This window comes from Rhyacophila brunnea, unplaced genomic scaffold, assembly GCF_057557595.1.
Source record: "Rhyacophila brunnea isolate RB1 unplaced genomic scaffold, BYU_Rbru_1.0 scaffold_12, whole genome shotgun sequence".
In the NCBI taxonomy this organism is placed as follows: Eukaryota; Metazoa; Arthropoda; class Insecta; order Trichoptera; family Rhyacophilidae; genus Rhyacophila; species Rhyacophila brunnea.
Window position 1 is genome coordinate 11,307,527 of NW_028232774.1, and position 16,212 is coordinate 11,323,738.

Sequence of the window (16,212 nt, forward strand, 5' to 3'; positions counted from 1 at the left end):
GAATTGTTTCCTTGTAATTTTAAAATATAAAAATGTCAACTGATTAAAGTAAACAACGCAAGTAAGCACTCAACATTACGCAAGAAGTATCGTACAATTTCATTCTTACAGCTTAGTTTATTGTGCCCATCTCGCCGCGGACAATGTTTCATTTTCTTTTCCGATTTACAGTCAGTGCTTTTGTTTGTTTCATTTACACCATGAAGACATAATCTTGGAAAATGTGTGAAAATTGCCACCCCGTTCGCGACAATGTATTCATGTTGAGCGCATCAAATCTGAGCGTCAAGCGAAAGCGACGCGTTACAAATTTTGTAAAGAACTTGTTGTACAGTGCTTATAGATAAATGAACAAACTAAGTACCAAATCGACTTAAATATGGTCTTGTCAGATGGTTAGCTTAAGAGAAAGACAGCGGCTACATGCATTTTAAATATGGTACTGGAGACAGATGCTGGGATTCTCTTGGAAGGCCAAACGGATGGATGACAATAATATTATATATTTAATAATACGACTTGAGCACATCATACCATTTTTTTATTTTTTTTTTTTTTAAATAAATTACGATACAATCATATTTCTAATTCTTGACTTATCTATTTTCTTTTGTCTTTCCATTATATTCCGGTGGTATTTATTACACATTTTGAAGTGTTTTATTTAGACATGAATTTGATCTCATTTCTATACGACCATCTATTTTCGATACAATATCTCACGGTGAACTATGATACAGCCAACTGAAAACGTACAATTAATATTTCTGCTAGATATTGTAAGGATTTGAGTAGTCTGTAGAAATATCAATGTATACTCATATTATATTCGTGACCTCTGTGACGGCGTTCAAGCAGCGTCGCGCCGTTGCCTTGTTGACCGCTTCGCTTTGCACTGTGCTTAAATTATTAACCGTTTTGTCGCTGTGTCGGGTCGTTCCGTTTTTATTTGTCCCGTTTTCTGCAGTTGGTGGGATAGATGTTTTATCTCACAGAAGGTTAATTTTACACCCCCTGTGGACAAAACTCGCCTAAGTACTTAAGTACTAAGAAAAATAATAAGATTAGATACTGTGCCCGCGAAATATTATTTTGTTAAAATGTTCGTAAAGAAAATAAAATATATTTATGTTCATTTCCCCCCAACAAAGTTTACTGGCTATTGTCAGAGATAATGACAATATTTTTTTTTATTAATGCGGTTATACTTGAAACAGGGAGCTTAAAAAATACGTTAATTCTATATTTGTTTCCTACTTATTTTTAAAGCACAGCAAAGGAAGAAGGTTTAATTTGTATTTGGATTCAAACAATAAATAATTAATGGAATTATTAAATTTATATACTAATACCATCAACATGTTTGCATTTTTGCTCGTAACTGAGTAAAATAAAAATTAGACAGATAGGTACACAGTATAAAGAAATAGACTGATTAGATTTTAGCTTTTTTTCAAATTAATGAGATAGAAAACTGTTGGATCACTTCCCCAATCCTACCTAGATATTGGTAATTAAATTTTAAAAAAATAGTTAGATGTAAGCGCGCGCATGTCTATCTGTACCTACCTCACCTCACCATTCAGCCACTGCTATCTGACGGCTTTACCGACATGTGATAAATTGTTATGCGTTATTTTAGACTCTACTTAATAAATTGACACCATCAATATAGTCTGTAAGTGATACAAGTTTCATTGAGATTGTGCTAATATTTTTTGATTTATTCGACATTTAAACCTTTTCTATGCCTCACGATATTACTATGGCAGTATCTGACAGGCCGCAGATTTTTAACGATATACGTTGAATATAGAGCGAAGCTCTTACTAAAATCGCTGTAATATCGATAATTTCTGACTAAGTATTTCATAATTATTCAAACAGATGTCACTGTGTATTTTTTTTTTTAGATTTAACAAATCAATCGACAGTGGCTAGCAATTTGAATTTAAAACCGAAAGAGATAGCTCGCGAAATTTGTATGAGCAGCCTGTCAATCACGGCCTCACAGAGCGATAAAACTTACTGAAGGCATAAAACCGGTTAAATAATATTATAATGTGTATGTATCATGGGAAAAATCAAAACGCTGATAAAAATGCAAATATTTAGAAAATAGACACATTTAAATTGTATTATTAGTAAGTACTTATATAGATATCCACTGCCCTTATTCTGCGTTAACTGCCTATGGTAAGAAAGTTTTCTTTGACCATGTCCGATCTAATATGATCATTATGGGCCTTCACCGAGTGGAAGTTTGTATTAACAGATTTTGTTTTTACGATAAATGGATATCAGCCACTTGCTCAACCTCTTAAGTCTATACTCTGACTCATACACAAATTGAAAAACAATAATATGTGAACTTGCCAGACCTAGGGTTCGAACCTGGGACCCACGACGCTATAGGCCTACGCTTAAACCGCGCGGCCACCGTAGAAACAATGAAAATAAATATTATAATATTACATATACATATATAATGAAAGCACGGTGAACAAAAACAGAAGGTACTCGTATGTTAATATATTTGATAAATTTGCAAACATATTTTCACAGTAACAGGTAGATAATAATATAATGAAGGCGCTTCTCGAAAATGGTATATTATTTTACACGAGAGAGGAAAATACTTTCAGTTATATTTTTGATAAGATTTTTAAGTTAACAAAAATGTCAATTATAAAAATATAACCATACATTACTGAAATTCTTGTTATTTATTTATTTATTATGTATTAACCCATGGGTTGGGAATCCGTACTTTAGCGTGTCTATTTATGTTCTTGCTCTTCCAAATTCTGTACAGGTAATGTAATATATTGTATTATTTATGTACTGAAGAATTTCTATTTAAGTTAGTAATCAGATCCCTTTCAACATTTCCATCAGTCCTTATCTATTAACCAAGTACCAATTTCATGGCTCATCGTCATCCAGATAGATAGGTACAACTTAATCGCCAGTATAAAAGGAAAACTCATTACGCGAGATCTTCTAGCTATACAGAAAATGTGGTTTTTACTATCTTTGGCTCATTCTTACAATCTTAATAGATATTAAATAAAATAAATTGGTAGGTAATTGATATTTTTCTCCCGCGGTTTTATACTAGAATAATGATCCACCTAAAGGCTTGTTTACACCGCAGTAGGTAATACTAAACATTAGTACTCGCTGAGTGGAGTTTACATGTCGTATATTATGTCCATGATATTGTATGTCCAATTTAATATGTTTTGAGAAAATCTAAGTTAGAAATGCATGAGAAATTGACATATTGTGTATTTGAATTATACGGTATCTTCTCAAATATCCTATTTTGACATAGGTATATATTTACAGCATAGAGATATCGTCAGTGTTTTGTAAAAAGGGCGAATCAACCAAAATGCTATTTTACAGGAGGAGGGTTTTTAGGGAGGGGATGATTATTAAATGTCTAACAAGTTTATAATAAAGCTTATAAAGAATACTGTCTTTATGATAGGCTTTATAACATAATATTTTAAAGGCCTAACACGTCACATTCGCTTTTTATTCGTAACACTAAGTGGATATTCACCCTTACGATTATCGTTTTTAAGTAATTTCCTGTGGAGATATAAATTCGCCGTCTTTACACAACAAAGCTAGTGAGGTACAAATACATATTATTGTTTTTTCATTAATATCTTAATTTCGCCAAAATGGTTGATTCGCCCTTTTTACAAAACACGATATGATGCAGATGAACATTTTGTGTATGAACTCAATTTCGATACAAACTGGACATACCATATCTTTGCACTAAACTATCGTCGAGTTGATAAGTAAAATTAGTAGCACCATAGAAATCCAAAAAGGACAATATTATGCTCCTGCATGTATTCTTGTGTGTCACTAAATACTATTTGGGCAAGAGTTGACCGACTTACACGTTACGACAAGGGTACGTACTAACAACAAAAACATGGACCCCTCCAAACCAACCCGCCCTGAATCACACCCGGTCTTAATCGAGCCTATCACGAGGCTCTACGTTTGGATATGAAGCATCAGTAGTTGTTTACGCTTGGTAATGTCTCGGGAGCAGATACCCAAGACTTAGGATCGCCACGCTCTCAAGTGATATTTGGCTGAGCTTACTGAAAGACGTAATTTAATAAAAAGTACCATGGAAGAGAAAGGCACGGAGACTAATTAGAAATAAATTTATTTTAATTTGAATTTAATGATATATAAGATACAAAAAACGAAGCATAAACAATACTGACAAAAAACTATGTGAAAAGTTCTTCATGTCCGCATTAAGACGCTGCAATTTTCTTGAAATATAATATAATTGGACTTTGTGGTGACCAGGTCGGACAGTCTGATGGGATCAACAGCTGGTTGGACCGACTTAAGCATATTTTCCCATCGGAGAAAATTCTCGGACATTCCCAGAGGATGTGGTTTGCATCCTGTAGTTATATCTCGAATCTTAGGGGTACCGCGTTACAAATACTCGAGTTTGTGAGCGGACACGTCAGCCCTCGGTGATTGAGATAATCACGAAGAAACGTTTCACGTGGCTTGGACATGTGTTCCGGATGCCGCCAGAGAGTGCAATACTTCATACCCTTGTGGCTCAAGCATCAAGGGTTCCGTCGCCGTGGCCGGCCCCTCCTTCACCCTGCAGCGGTGCTACAAAATCTCTGAAAAAGGTATAATAAGGCGGGAGGCGCGTGAGGTGGCATTGGACCGAGTGAAGTGTCGCGAACTTGTGCTTGCTTACTGCCACAACGCTGGAGTGTGACAGGGTGAAAGTAAGTAATAATATTATTATTACATTTATTTTATATTGTACAATTTCCAAACTTTTACTATCGTATTTTATTATCGTAGATCCAATAAAATTTTACAACTAATGTTACAAAAGTCGACGATCAAGTACAGAAAAAGCTCACATGAAAAGCTTTCACCACAGTACAAATCGAATAGTATCAAATATTTTTGAATGAAAAAAAAAACACTGCCTCGTAAAATATAATGTGATTCAAATAATGATAAAAAAATCGATGTCCTTTTCCGATATTATTTGCATATGGCACGCTGGGGCATTGTTGTTTCAATCAGCGACACAACAGGAAGTGAAAATATGCGCGATCAAATAAACTTGCCACACGTTTCCATTTCCCCCAGTGTCGCATTTACCCGCATCGTCTCCGTGGTAGGTTACGACAAACCTTTTTCAATATTTACAGCCAGCAGTTGCCTGCCTACTAGCTTACGTTTTATGGCTAGAATGACACCATGGGCTCGCCGTAAAGAGCTAGATATATGTTTTTTACATCACATGTCTATGCGAAAAGGAATACCTATATTAACTATGAAACTGTTTATATTTTATTTTTGTATATCTACCTGTCATTCTATAAACTATTAATTTTGTTTGAAATCTAAATATTATTGAACATTTTTGTCATATTTCATAAACTATGTTAAATTTAATGTTGTTCTAATATAATAATTAAACGTCAAATGTATTGTTCTGCAATTTCAAACACAATAATTTATTGTAGAAAAACATTTTCATAACAACAAGGTTCAATAATCAGATAGAACTACGATGCTCCAATTTTTTTCGATTTTCAGAGCAACAAAGTTCCATCAAATTATTTTAATATCTGTTTTTGATAATATCGGTAATATTTCGTATAAAATGCTTTGAAAATATTAACATAATTCTTCTTCTTTTCTTCTTTGCCCATATCCGCCCCTTAACTGGAGCATATGGACACCACGCGGCGCCTCCAAGAATCCCTGTCGCTCGCCAGTCTTCTTGCTTCGTTCCAGGTCAAACCAGCATCCCGTAGCTCCGCCGTATACACTCTGTAGATTGTATTTAGCGGCCTTCCAGGACGCCGGAATCCGGTCGGCTTGAAGAACAGGCAAGCCAGGTTAAAGTTCTCTTCTGGCATCCGCAGCACGTGGCCGAGCCAGGTCCAACGTCGCCTCTTCACTTTCAGCGTGATGAGAGGCTGCTTGGTACGTTCTCTTATCTCCTCGTTGCTCCTAAAGTCATACCACCGCACACCCAGTATTCGTCGCAAACATCTGTTTTCGAAGCTCAGTATACGGTTGCTCTGAGCCTTCGTAAGGTGCCATGATTCGCTACCGTAAAGCAGCACCGTCAGAATGCAAGCGTCGAATAGGCGGCATTTGGTTTTGACCGAGTACAATCGTGAGTCCCAGACATTTCGCATCGAGTTGAATGTTGCTCCAGCCATTCCCATTCGGATAGCGAGCTCTTTCTGCAAAATGCCATCTCCCGTGATGTGTACCCCCAGGTACTTGAAGCTGTCGACGCTCTCGATGCTCTGTCCATCGCTAATCAGAGGGAAATCTGGATCAGGACAGGTGCTATTGCACAAGACGTTGGTTTTCTTCGCGTTGATTTTCAAACCAACGCGAGAGGAGTTGTTATGCAACCTGTCGATTGTCTCTTGAATGCCCTCGATTGAGTTGTCGAATAGGACAGCATCATCGGCGTATTCCAGGTCGCACAGCTTCACCGTGGGGGTAACAAGTATGCCTCGGTCGGGTGGTATTGACTTCCGTAGTATGAAGTCAAAGAGAATGATAAAGAGAAACGGTGCAAGGACACAACCCTGTCTGACTCCGGTCGTGACCCCGAACCATTCCGTGACAGTGTCTCCAATTCTGACACAGCATTCGCTATTCTCGTGCAGGCTTTTGATTATGGCAATGATCTTGGGAGGGATCCCGTATGCTCCCAGTATCATCCAGAGGGAGGGGCGGTGCGGACTGTCGAAAGCCTTCTCATAATCCACAAAACAGCAGGCCATCGGACTGTTCAACTCATGGCTCTGCTGGAGAAGACATCGAAGGTTGTGGATTTGGTCTGCACACGCTCGACCAGGTAGAAACCCGGCTTGGTTTTTCCTGAGGACGTGCATTATTGGGTCCCTTATTCTCATCAAAATGATGTTTGCCAAAATCTTTCCCGGAACACTGAGTAGCGTAATGCCTCGGTAATTGTCGCAGCTTAGAGGGTCACCTTTTTTAAGAAGTGTGATGATTTCACCGTTCACCCAGTCCCTTGGGCAGCGCTCTTCTTCCCACACCTTTGTCATCAGATGAAACATAGGGTGCAGGATTGCGCTCAAGCTGTACTTGAGGAATTCAGGATGAATCCCGTCTCCCCCCGGTGCCTTTCCGTTCTTGAGCCTTTTCACAGCCGATTTTATCTCGGTGTGCGTGGGCGGGCAATCGGAAATGTCGGTCGCTCGGGGAATGTCCAAAAGTAAAGCTTCCGCAGATATGTCAAAGGGATCCAAGGGGGGTGGGCGGTTCAGCACTCCGCAGAAATGATTCTTCCAAATCTTCTTGACGCATTCTGCGTCAGACTCTATTGCTCCACTGGGACCACGAATGGCTCCGGGAGTCGGTGGTCGCCTGCCGCAGACTTCACGGGTGATTCGGAAGAGTTTCCTGGTGTCATTTCTGCTTGCTGCCTCCTCTGCCGCTTCAATTTGCCGGTTCATAAAATTGCGCTTGTCCAACCGCACGGATCGTTTGACTACCCTTTCTTGGGTCTGGTAGTCAGTCCTGCGGTCCTCGGTTCGGTCGGGGTCTCTCTCCTCGTCTCTCAGGGCTTTCAGCCTGGCTCGTTCACCAATTTCAACCCACGTTTCGTCAGACATCCACTTTGGCTGCTCACTCCTTCTGGTACCAAGGACGGTACGAGCCGACGACACAATCGCACTCTTTATGAGGCTCCAGTCCGCCTCAATGAGGTCGGATTCAGATTTGTGCCGCTCGTAGATACGATCTACACTATCTCGTACAGCAGTTTCGAAGTCGGTCCGAATTCTTCGGCGTCGGAGCTTCTCAACGTCAATTCGTTCGCACTTTGGAGGCCTCGCCTGGCGACTGAGTTTTACTCGGATGTTTCCAATAAGTAACTCATGATCGCTATGGATATCGGCGCCTCTGTAAGTACGCACGTCGAGAAGTTCCTTTCGGTGCTTCAAGCTGTATAAGAAGTGGTCAATCTGCGTCCTCGTGCGTCCATCAGGAGACGTCCACGTATATTTGTGAATGTCTTTGTGGGGAAAAACAGTGCCTCCGATTGCAAGCTCGTTCAGAGTGGCGAATTCTACGAGCCGCTCACCATTATCGTTGGGGTCACCGAGGCCGTGTCGTCCCATCACCGTGGGGCCAAGCACCGGGTCTGCTCCTACTCTCGCATTATAATCCCCCATTACAATCACGCGGTCTCTTCGGGGGATGGCGGAGACTGCCGCGTGGAGAGAATCGTAAAAAGCATCCTTTGTCTGCGCGTCGGCATCCTCAGTGGGGGCGTAGCACTGAAAGACGGTCAAGGAGCTACCAGGCGTCTTGAAGGAGGTACGTATCAGTCTCTCCGAGATTGGTTCCCATTTCACGAGGCAACGGGCCGCTCTCTTTGACATCAACACTGCCACTCCCTGGCGATGGTATTGCTCCTGACCTGAGTAGACAATAGAGTAACCCTCAATCAACTTTCTCCCGGCTCCTTTCCAGCGCACTTCGCTCAGCCCTAGGATGTCCACACCATAGGTGTGCATGATGCGTGTGGCGTGCAGGTCCTTTCCGGGGGTACGCAGGGTGCGAACGTTATATGTCCCAATGCGCATACTCGAGTTGTTAGAGAGGATTACTCTACCTGTTTCATTGTCCATTTCCATGCAAGGTCGTCGTTTTACAGAGCCGGTTGTCGTCCGAGGCTGCTGTGTAGGTGTTTTGTTAATCTGTTTCGTTTAAGGAGGCAAGGTGATTAGCCCAGCGCTCCCGAGGCCTGAGCCACGAGGGCCCTGAAGGTCGGCTCGACCAGGTTTTTCTGTCGGGGATTTCCTTCCCTTAGCCAGAAGGCCAGTTTTATGGCGCCGGTCACTCGCCCTTCGCCCCCTGCTGTTAGCTACAGCGTACGCTGCATTGCCCGGAGGTCGCCACGGGGAGGCCAGCAGATGGGACTTGCTGGCAGTTTGGCATTTCCCAACTTTTGCTATGAACACATCTACTGGCGTCAATGTGTCCACTTGGGGCCGACCAGCCTTGACCACCAAGATATACATTAACCACCATTGACCACCGACATAATACAATAATAATAATATTGTTTACCAATTTTCATTGTATATAGTTAAGATTTTATTCATATTCAAAACTTTAGAGTTCATTATCTTAGTTTGGTATAAATGCCAGATGATACCTTGTTGTTCTAAGCTAAAGTCACGATATGTAGTATTTTTTCACTTAATAAAATTAAATCACCATCATTTGTTTCTACCAAATAATTTTGTTCAATATCGTCGGGTTTGTGAGAGTAAAGCTTCTTTTCTTATATTTTCTTCAACTAAATATCTTTAATGTTAAGGTCCTGAATCTCATATACTCACTCTTTGCACCTTTAACGAAACTAACAAAAATATTAAGGCATGTTTACACGGGCTTAGTGCATTAGTACTCACTAATAGTAAAAATACCGTCACGTTCAGACAGACCGAATTAGTAATTAACATTATTATTCGATTTATTTACATGTGTCGGTATTAGTATGAATAGCGAGTACTAATAATTAGTACTAAGCCCATGTAAACAAGCTTTTAAGCTTGGTTCAGATTGTTCTAGTACTCGTACTTTAGTCGATTGGCGAGTAAATTTACTTACCACCAAACGTTTTAGTACCTGAGTGTCCAAATACGGTGTATTAATGAGTCTTGCCTGGAAATTTGTACGTATGCAGTTCGCCGTATCACACTTCACCGTGAAATGTTATATCGGAAATATATGGTCGTATATTAAAGACCGTCCAACTTCTTTCAGTCGTATAGTACTGAGATAAAATTCATGTCCAAATAAAACACGGTTCTTATCAGTTTGCAGGAAGCCAGTGACAAACAATTTTTTTGAAATAGCCGATATACATACTGGATTATTAGTTAGGTTAGGTTAGGTTATTTTACGTTAAGTTTGGTTTTCTTTCTTGAATTCATGAGTTTTGCCAAAATCGGCTATGGAAATTGGCACGGTTTCCGCCTGGCTTCATGGAAACCAACTTGTACCTAAATTACGTAATAAAAACTACCGAAATACAAGGGAAATACAGTAGAAAATAGGTATGTGAGTAAATTAGAAATACAGAACAACGGGTATTTTTTTCATGTCGGTGCTATAGAGATGACCGTATAGTATACGTGCATCTCTTTCCGATAAGAAAGCTCACGGCGAACGTGCTACGGTGAAATATGAGTACAATTTACATGTAACCATGAGTGCAAAACCCTGACAATATTACTTAAGACAACGGGCTACGCTTAAAAGCTTCATGGCTTCCGGCTCTTTCAGCGAAATCCAATATCCGATTTGGCATATCTGGTTGCAACTAACACAGTTAACTATCGTCTTTTTTTATTATGAGCAACGTTTGCTGCCAGCTATACAATGGCGTAGATAGCTTGTAATTTTTCACCACTTTCTGTCGGGTTCACCATTAGTAGTTGTTTGGTATTTTAATTTGGTAGGTATGATGTCCAACTACTAATTTTCATTTTAGATTATTGAATACAAAACTGTTTTATGATTGTTTTATTGTATACTTTTTGAGGATGTACATGTAGATACCTAATATTAATTTAGTTATCTATGTGAATTTAGTTTTACTGAATGTCAATTTAGTGCTTTGTTTCTTTGAAACACCGAATCAACGGTTCCAACAACAACGATGTAGCAGCAGATTTCGTATTATTTTAAATATTTATTGATTGTAAAAAGGCGCTAAAAATGTTGGGCTTTGTCTTGTGTACTTCCTGGGTCTTTTTGGATGTTACAGTACTAAAATTTTTCTATAACTCCTTAGTTAGAAGCAGACTTGAGAGTGGGTCTATCGTTTGGGCCCCGCATCAGTTGAAGTACGGCCTTATGGTGGAAAGAGTCCAAAAGAAGTTTTTGAGACTCCTTTACTTTCGGTTGTATGGATATTATCCGTGGATCTATCCGACTGACTTTCTCTTGGGTATGCTTACATACTGTAGCTTAAAATTTAGAAGGGATCTTTATTTAGCTACCTACATATTTTTTCCGACTTAAACGCGACGTAAATGTGAACTCTGCCATTCTTGGTGGTGTTGGCTGTTGTGTCTGATAATTACCTTAGGAATCGAGGGCATCCGTTGTTTGTTCTCCCAAGGCGCAAAACTAACCTGCCATTAGTGATGCCAATTGGGAGGGAAATAACCATGTTTAATGAAATCGCTACAGATATTGATGTATTCCACTTACATGAGGGTGAATTTAGGTGGACGTTGTTTTATAAGTTTTTAAGATAAGATCTATCGATAGTTCACTCTGTGTGCTTCCATATACTTTTATTTTTGTTGATTTATTTTATTATTTATTGTATTATTAAGTCACATTTCCCTGTATTTGTATTTTAAAAATTTTTAACACTTATTTTATGTCATGTCTTGAACGCTTTGAATTTGAAATTTATTATGTTCATTATATGCAAAATAAATAAACTTGATTTGATTGATTTCTCAATATTACAGTAGATACTAACAATTTATTTAAGCACCAATCTCTGATTATTTTAATTAACAGTAAAATATCCTTGACATATTTTTTATTATTTGTAATCAAACTGTTATGTTTGTTATAATATATTATTTAAAAAGTAATAAACAAAATACTAAATACATAACAGCTTTTATTTATTTATTATTGGTTAACATTATATTTCTCCTATGTTTACTGGTCCGCAGGTATAAAATTGTGGGGAAACACTGATATAGATGATTTTAATAATAATATTATTACGTTTAGTCAAAAGAAGGCACCCAAGTACATAACAAAAACATTGTTTTGGCAAAATTCATTGTAGATACTCGTAGGTACTTGTGAAGACAAAAGACTCGAAGTCGGAAATGAGATACATGATACATATGTCAAGTATGGAAATTACACGAGACAATAGGTAAAAGCAGTAGGCAACGACACGACATATTCCCTTGTGTCCAAATATGGTATTATTGAAAAATATAACTACTGTGTTTTTTTTAATTCAATAGGGTAGGTATATTATAGTTCATTAAGTTTTGTATGAAAACGAATGATAAAAATAAATATGAAAGTAATAAAATTATTGCTATGTAGAAAATAATATAATTAGAAGAGGTTTTTTCATCCTTTTTTTACATAGAAATTCTCTTGTGAAAAAATGCTTTTTGACTAAAAGCTACCGGCCATCAGTATAATTTAATTTTACTTGAATGCCTGGCAACACAGAGTACAATTTTAAAATAAAATAGTGGATGTGACATTCAAGTGACCTATCAACACATTTCGTTTTTCAAACCAGCTTACAACCCCCATAACTGTCATAAACGATTTTTTTATTCGACGAATAAACATATACACATGAGTGTTTTTTTTTTAAACTACCGCAAATAAATTTACCGTTGTGGTTTTTTACGATATCATTATGTACTATGTGACATATGTTTTATAAAAACATTATGTAAATAAATATGTATATGTATTAGGGTCATCGATCTCACTCGATTCGTTAATGTTGGCATCCCGGGATTTCGGAATTAGCTTTCACACTATTTTAATCCGAAATAACCTGTTTTAAATTAATTTAAACTCTTGGTGACCTTGAAACTGTCAACAGCTTTTTCGCATATAATCCGAGACTTGGCATTCAACAGACATAATCATTCCTAAATACCTAAATTATCGACTTACCAATTTTTGGCAGCAACCCCACGATATACTAATGCAGTGCCATAGCGCAGCTCCTGTCCATGAAATCCCCGTGTAAAAGTATTAAAATACTTTGGTCTGAATTTACTTCATATATATTTATTATACCTATTTATTAATTTTGTACGAAACTTGTGGTCAGATTAAAAAATATATTTATTTATGACGTGACATAAACCTCGATTATCGTCTGCGGTACCGACAAGATTATACCCCCAAACATGCATGCCACAAGTTTAAAGACACTTCATATAACCACTTGAGCTTGGCAGATATATTTCCATTGTGATACATACAACTATTTAATAAAACGTAAATATTTTCGGAAAATCTTCCATTTCGAGTGTCGAAGTCTTCCTCCTTCGCATCGTTGTCGGTAATGCGTGCATTATTTTAAAATCTTCTATCGGTTATATACATAAAGCTTCTTTATACATTGCAAAATCTTCAATAGTTTTTATTCAGCCTCCAGACTCAGAGTATCCTTAAATATTACCAATGTTGAATGCACGTTTCGTGTAGGTATATTATTTGTCACACCAAAATGAGTCGTCGTAGTGGGAAAACTTAATATGGGCAATAAGTTTTCGAATAAAATATGGTAATTGTACATAAAATATTACGAAATCGGCATTGGAAATACTGATTTTAAAATCCCGATATTGAAAATAAAATTCTACCCGGGATTGCGATCCCTAGACTGAAGTATACGATATTATAATTCTGTATATTTGGTACTTTTATTTCTTTATTTTCTTTGATCATTCTCTATATTGTTATGAAGGAAAATCATTTTCCTTCTTCTCAAGTTTTTCCCTTCTGGTTATACTAAGTTTAAAACAGCGTCTCACTTTGTTTTTTGTTCGAGTGGAGAAATATTCTTTGAGTTCTTTTCTTCATACAGGCTGGTTTAGAATTTAAATGTAACATTTGAACATTTTGTAAAAATAAAACAAAAGCAGCGTATCGTGTAATAGAGATCAACGCAATCTATTGATCACAGGTTTGATTCCCACATGTTACATAATTTAAGTTTACTTAAAAAGATCGTGTTTTGTCATAAGTAAGCAACTCCACGAATGGCCGAAAACCAATTCTAATAAAAATATGTCTGTATCATCTAAGACACCGATGCGGCCCACCATCATTAATTGTACTTCTGATTACGAATAACTTATATATATATATATTTTTAATATTGACAATAGATTAAAATTTGAAGAATTTGTTGTTTCGTAAATGTATTATCACAGTACGTCTTCCTTGCGTCTCGTCTCACACTATGTAATCACTAATTTCTACGTTGAAAATCGATTTCAATAGATATTCATAGTGTGCCGACAGAGCTGCAACTTGAGATTCTTGATCTGCAGTGTGACACTGATTTAAGAGAATTGCATCGTCGCGAAGAAATCTCTAAATTTTACAATGCCCTTAATTCAGACAAATTCGACCAACTTAAAGATTATGCAAGAAAAATGTTCGTTATTTTTGGATCAACCTATATATGTGAACAAACATTTTCGATCATGAACCTCAATAAAAATTCTTTACGATCAAATATCTCCGATGCTCATTTACAAGCAGTTTTGAGAATATCAACTACAAAATTAACACCTGAATTAAAAAAAAAAGTTCAAAAATGGTACAACAGTTTCATTCTTCTCATTATTTTTTTTTAATGTTTGTTTTTCGTGATAATAAATAGTGTATATCTAAAAATGGTATTTTACTTGCGGCCCGCCGCTCATTTTGAATTCTTTAATTTGGCCCGTCATCCAAAAAGTTTGCCCCCCCCCTGATCTAAGATGTTAAATAATTAACATTTTTTGTTTAAGTCAAGCAACAAGCCTCCGCAAGGTGGAGGTTATATTATCATTGACATTGATCTATAGTCTATGATTGACAGCTTTTTTCACGCAGAACTATGTCGTTTTATTTTTTAGGGCAGGTGGTGACCTTGGTTGGCGAACCACTTGGTAATGGTGTCCAATAAAATTTGTTATATTGTTATCGCTTTTAACATTTCAAGAAATAAACACGGCGAAACCAACGTGCAACCCTACAACGTAATACCCTCCATAGTAAATACTAATTTTAATCAGGTCGGATTTTCAAGGTTATAAACATGTACGTAAAAGATACCCTCAGAATAATTCGAATTATTATTTGATAACAGTGAAAATAAATGGAATATAACTTTATGGTTTCAATTTTTATATTCATTGATTACGTTAGTTTGGGAACGTTAAACTATTCAAAATATTTTAGCCGATAGATACTACTATCATGATAAAAAAATCACAAGGTGAAATAATAGTATTTTACAGTACTAATAAGAATACTGAGGTATTTTCTATTAGCAAATTGCTCATGTAGAACTTAGTGACAAAGCACACTGCGAGTGGCCATGCGATGTGCACGTGGCGCTAGAGGCTTTAAACCATGGGTGGCCAACCTTTTCAGCAGCCGGGCCAGATTCTAAAAATGAGATTTCCTACCGGGCCGCACAACCGATTTTTTTATTACATAAAACAAAAAAGAAATATATATTATATATTAATAAAATAAAACGAAAATGATAATCAAACATATTTATTAGATTAGACTTTTTTTAAATAATAAAAATTAAACAAAATAGGTAATATAAAAATAATAAATTTTAGTGATAAGTTTGATTTTGTGTGGCAGAACTAAATGCATCAATATCAATACCGGGCGAGGTTGTTCCTACACGCAAACAGTTTTCCAAATGCACATCAGTGATTCGCGTTCTCACTCGAGATTTGATAATTATGCTTCATCCGACTAAAAAGCTGTTCACACGTGTAAGTGTTTCCAAATAGCGAAGTCATTATTAGAGCATGTTTGTAAAATGCAGGATATTTCTCCTTATCCAAATATATTTTGTAAAACTCTTCCAAACCAACCTGATGAAATTTCTCCTTTAACTGTTCATCGCAACATATTTCAAAATGTTCCATAAATTCACGTCTACGGAGAATGGCGTTGCAAATGCAGCAAAAACCACACCGTGCTTTTTAAAATCTTGATCCAATATTGAATGTCAATTTGCAAAATTAGCACATCCAGCGGCAGCATTTAATATTATTTTTATTTTCTCACTGCTCCGCGGGCCACAAGTTGACACCCAGCGGGCCGCGGGTTGACCACCCATGCTTTAAACCATATGTTTTACGCACAGCGTAGTGCGCAAAATAAGCGCTATTTAATTTAGGGCCACTGCGCCGTATGCGCATCGCACGGATTCTTGCAGTGTGCTACGCCATTTAAATGATATATTTATTGAAGTAATTTTACTGAGTTATTATTTTTTTGATTTTTGGCAAGGAAGCTATACGATTTTTCTGAGTTAAAATTACATTTTTTTCAAAATTACCCAACTTGATG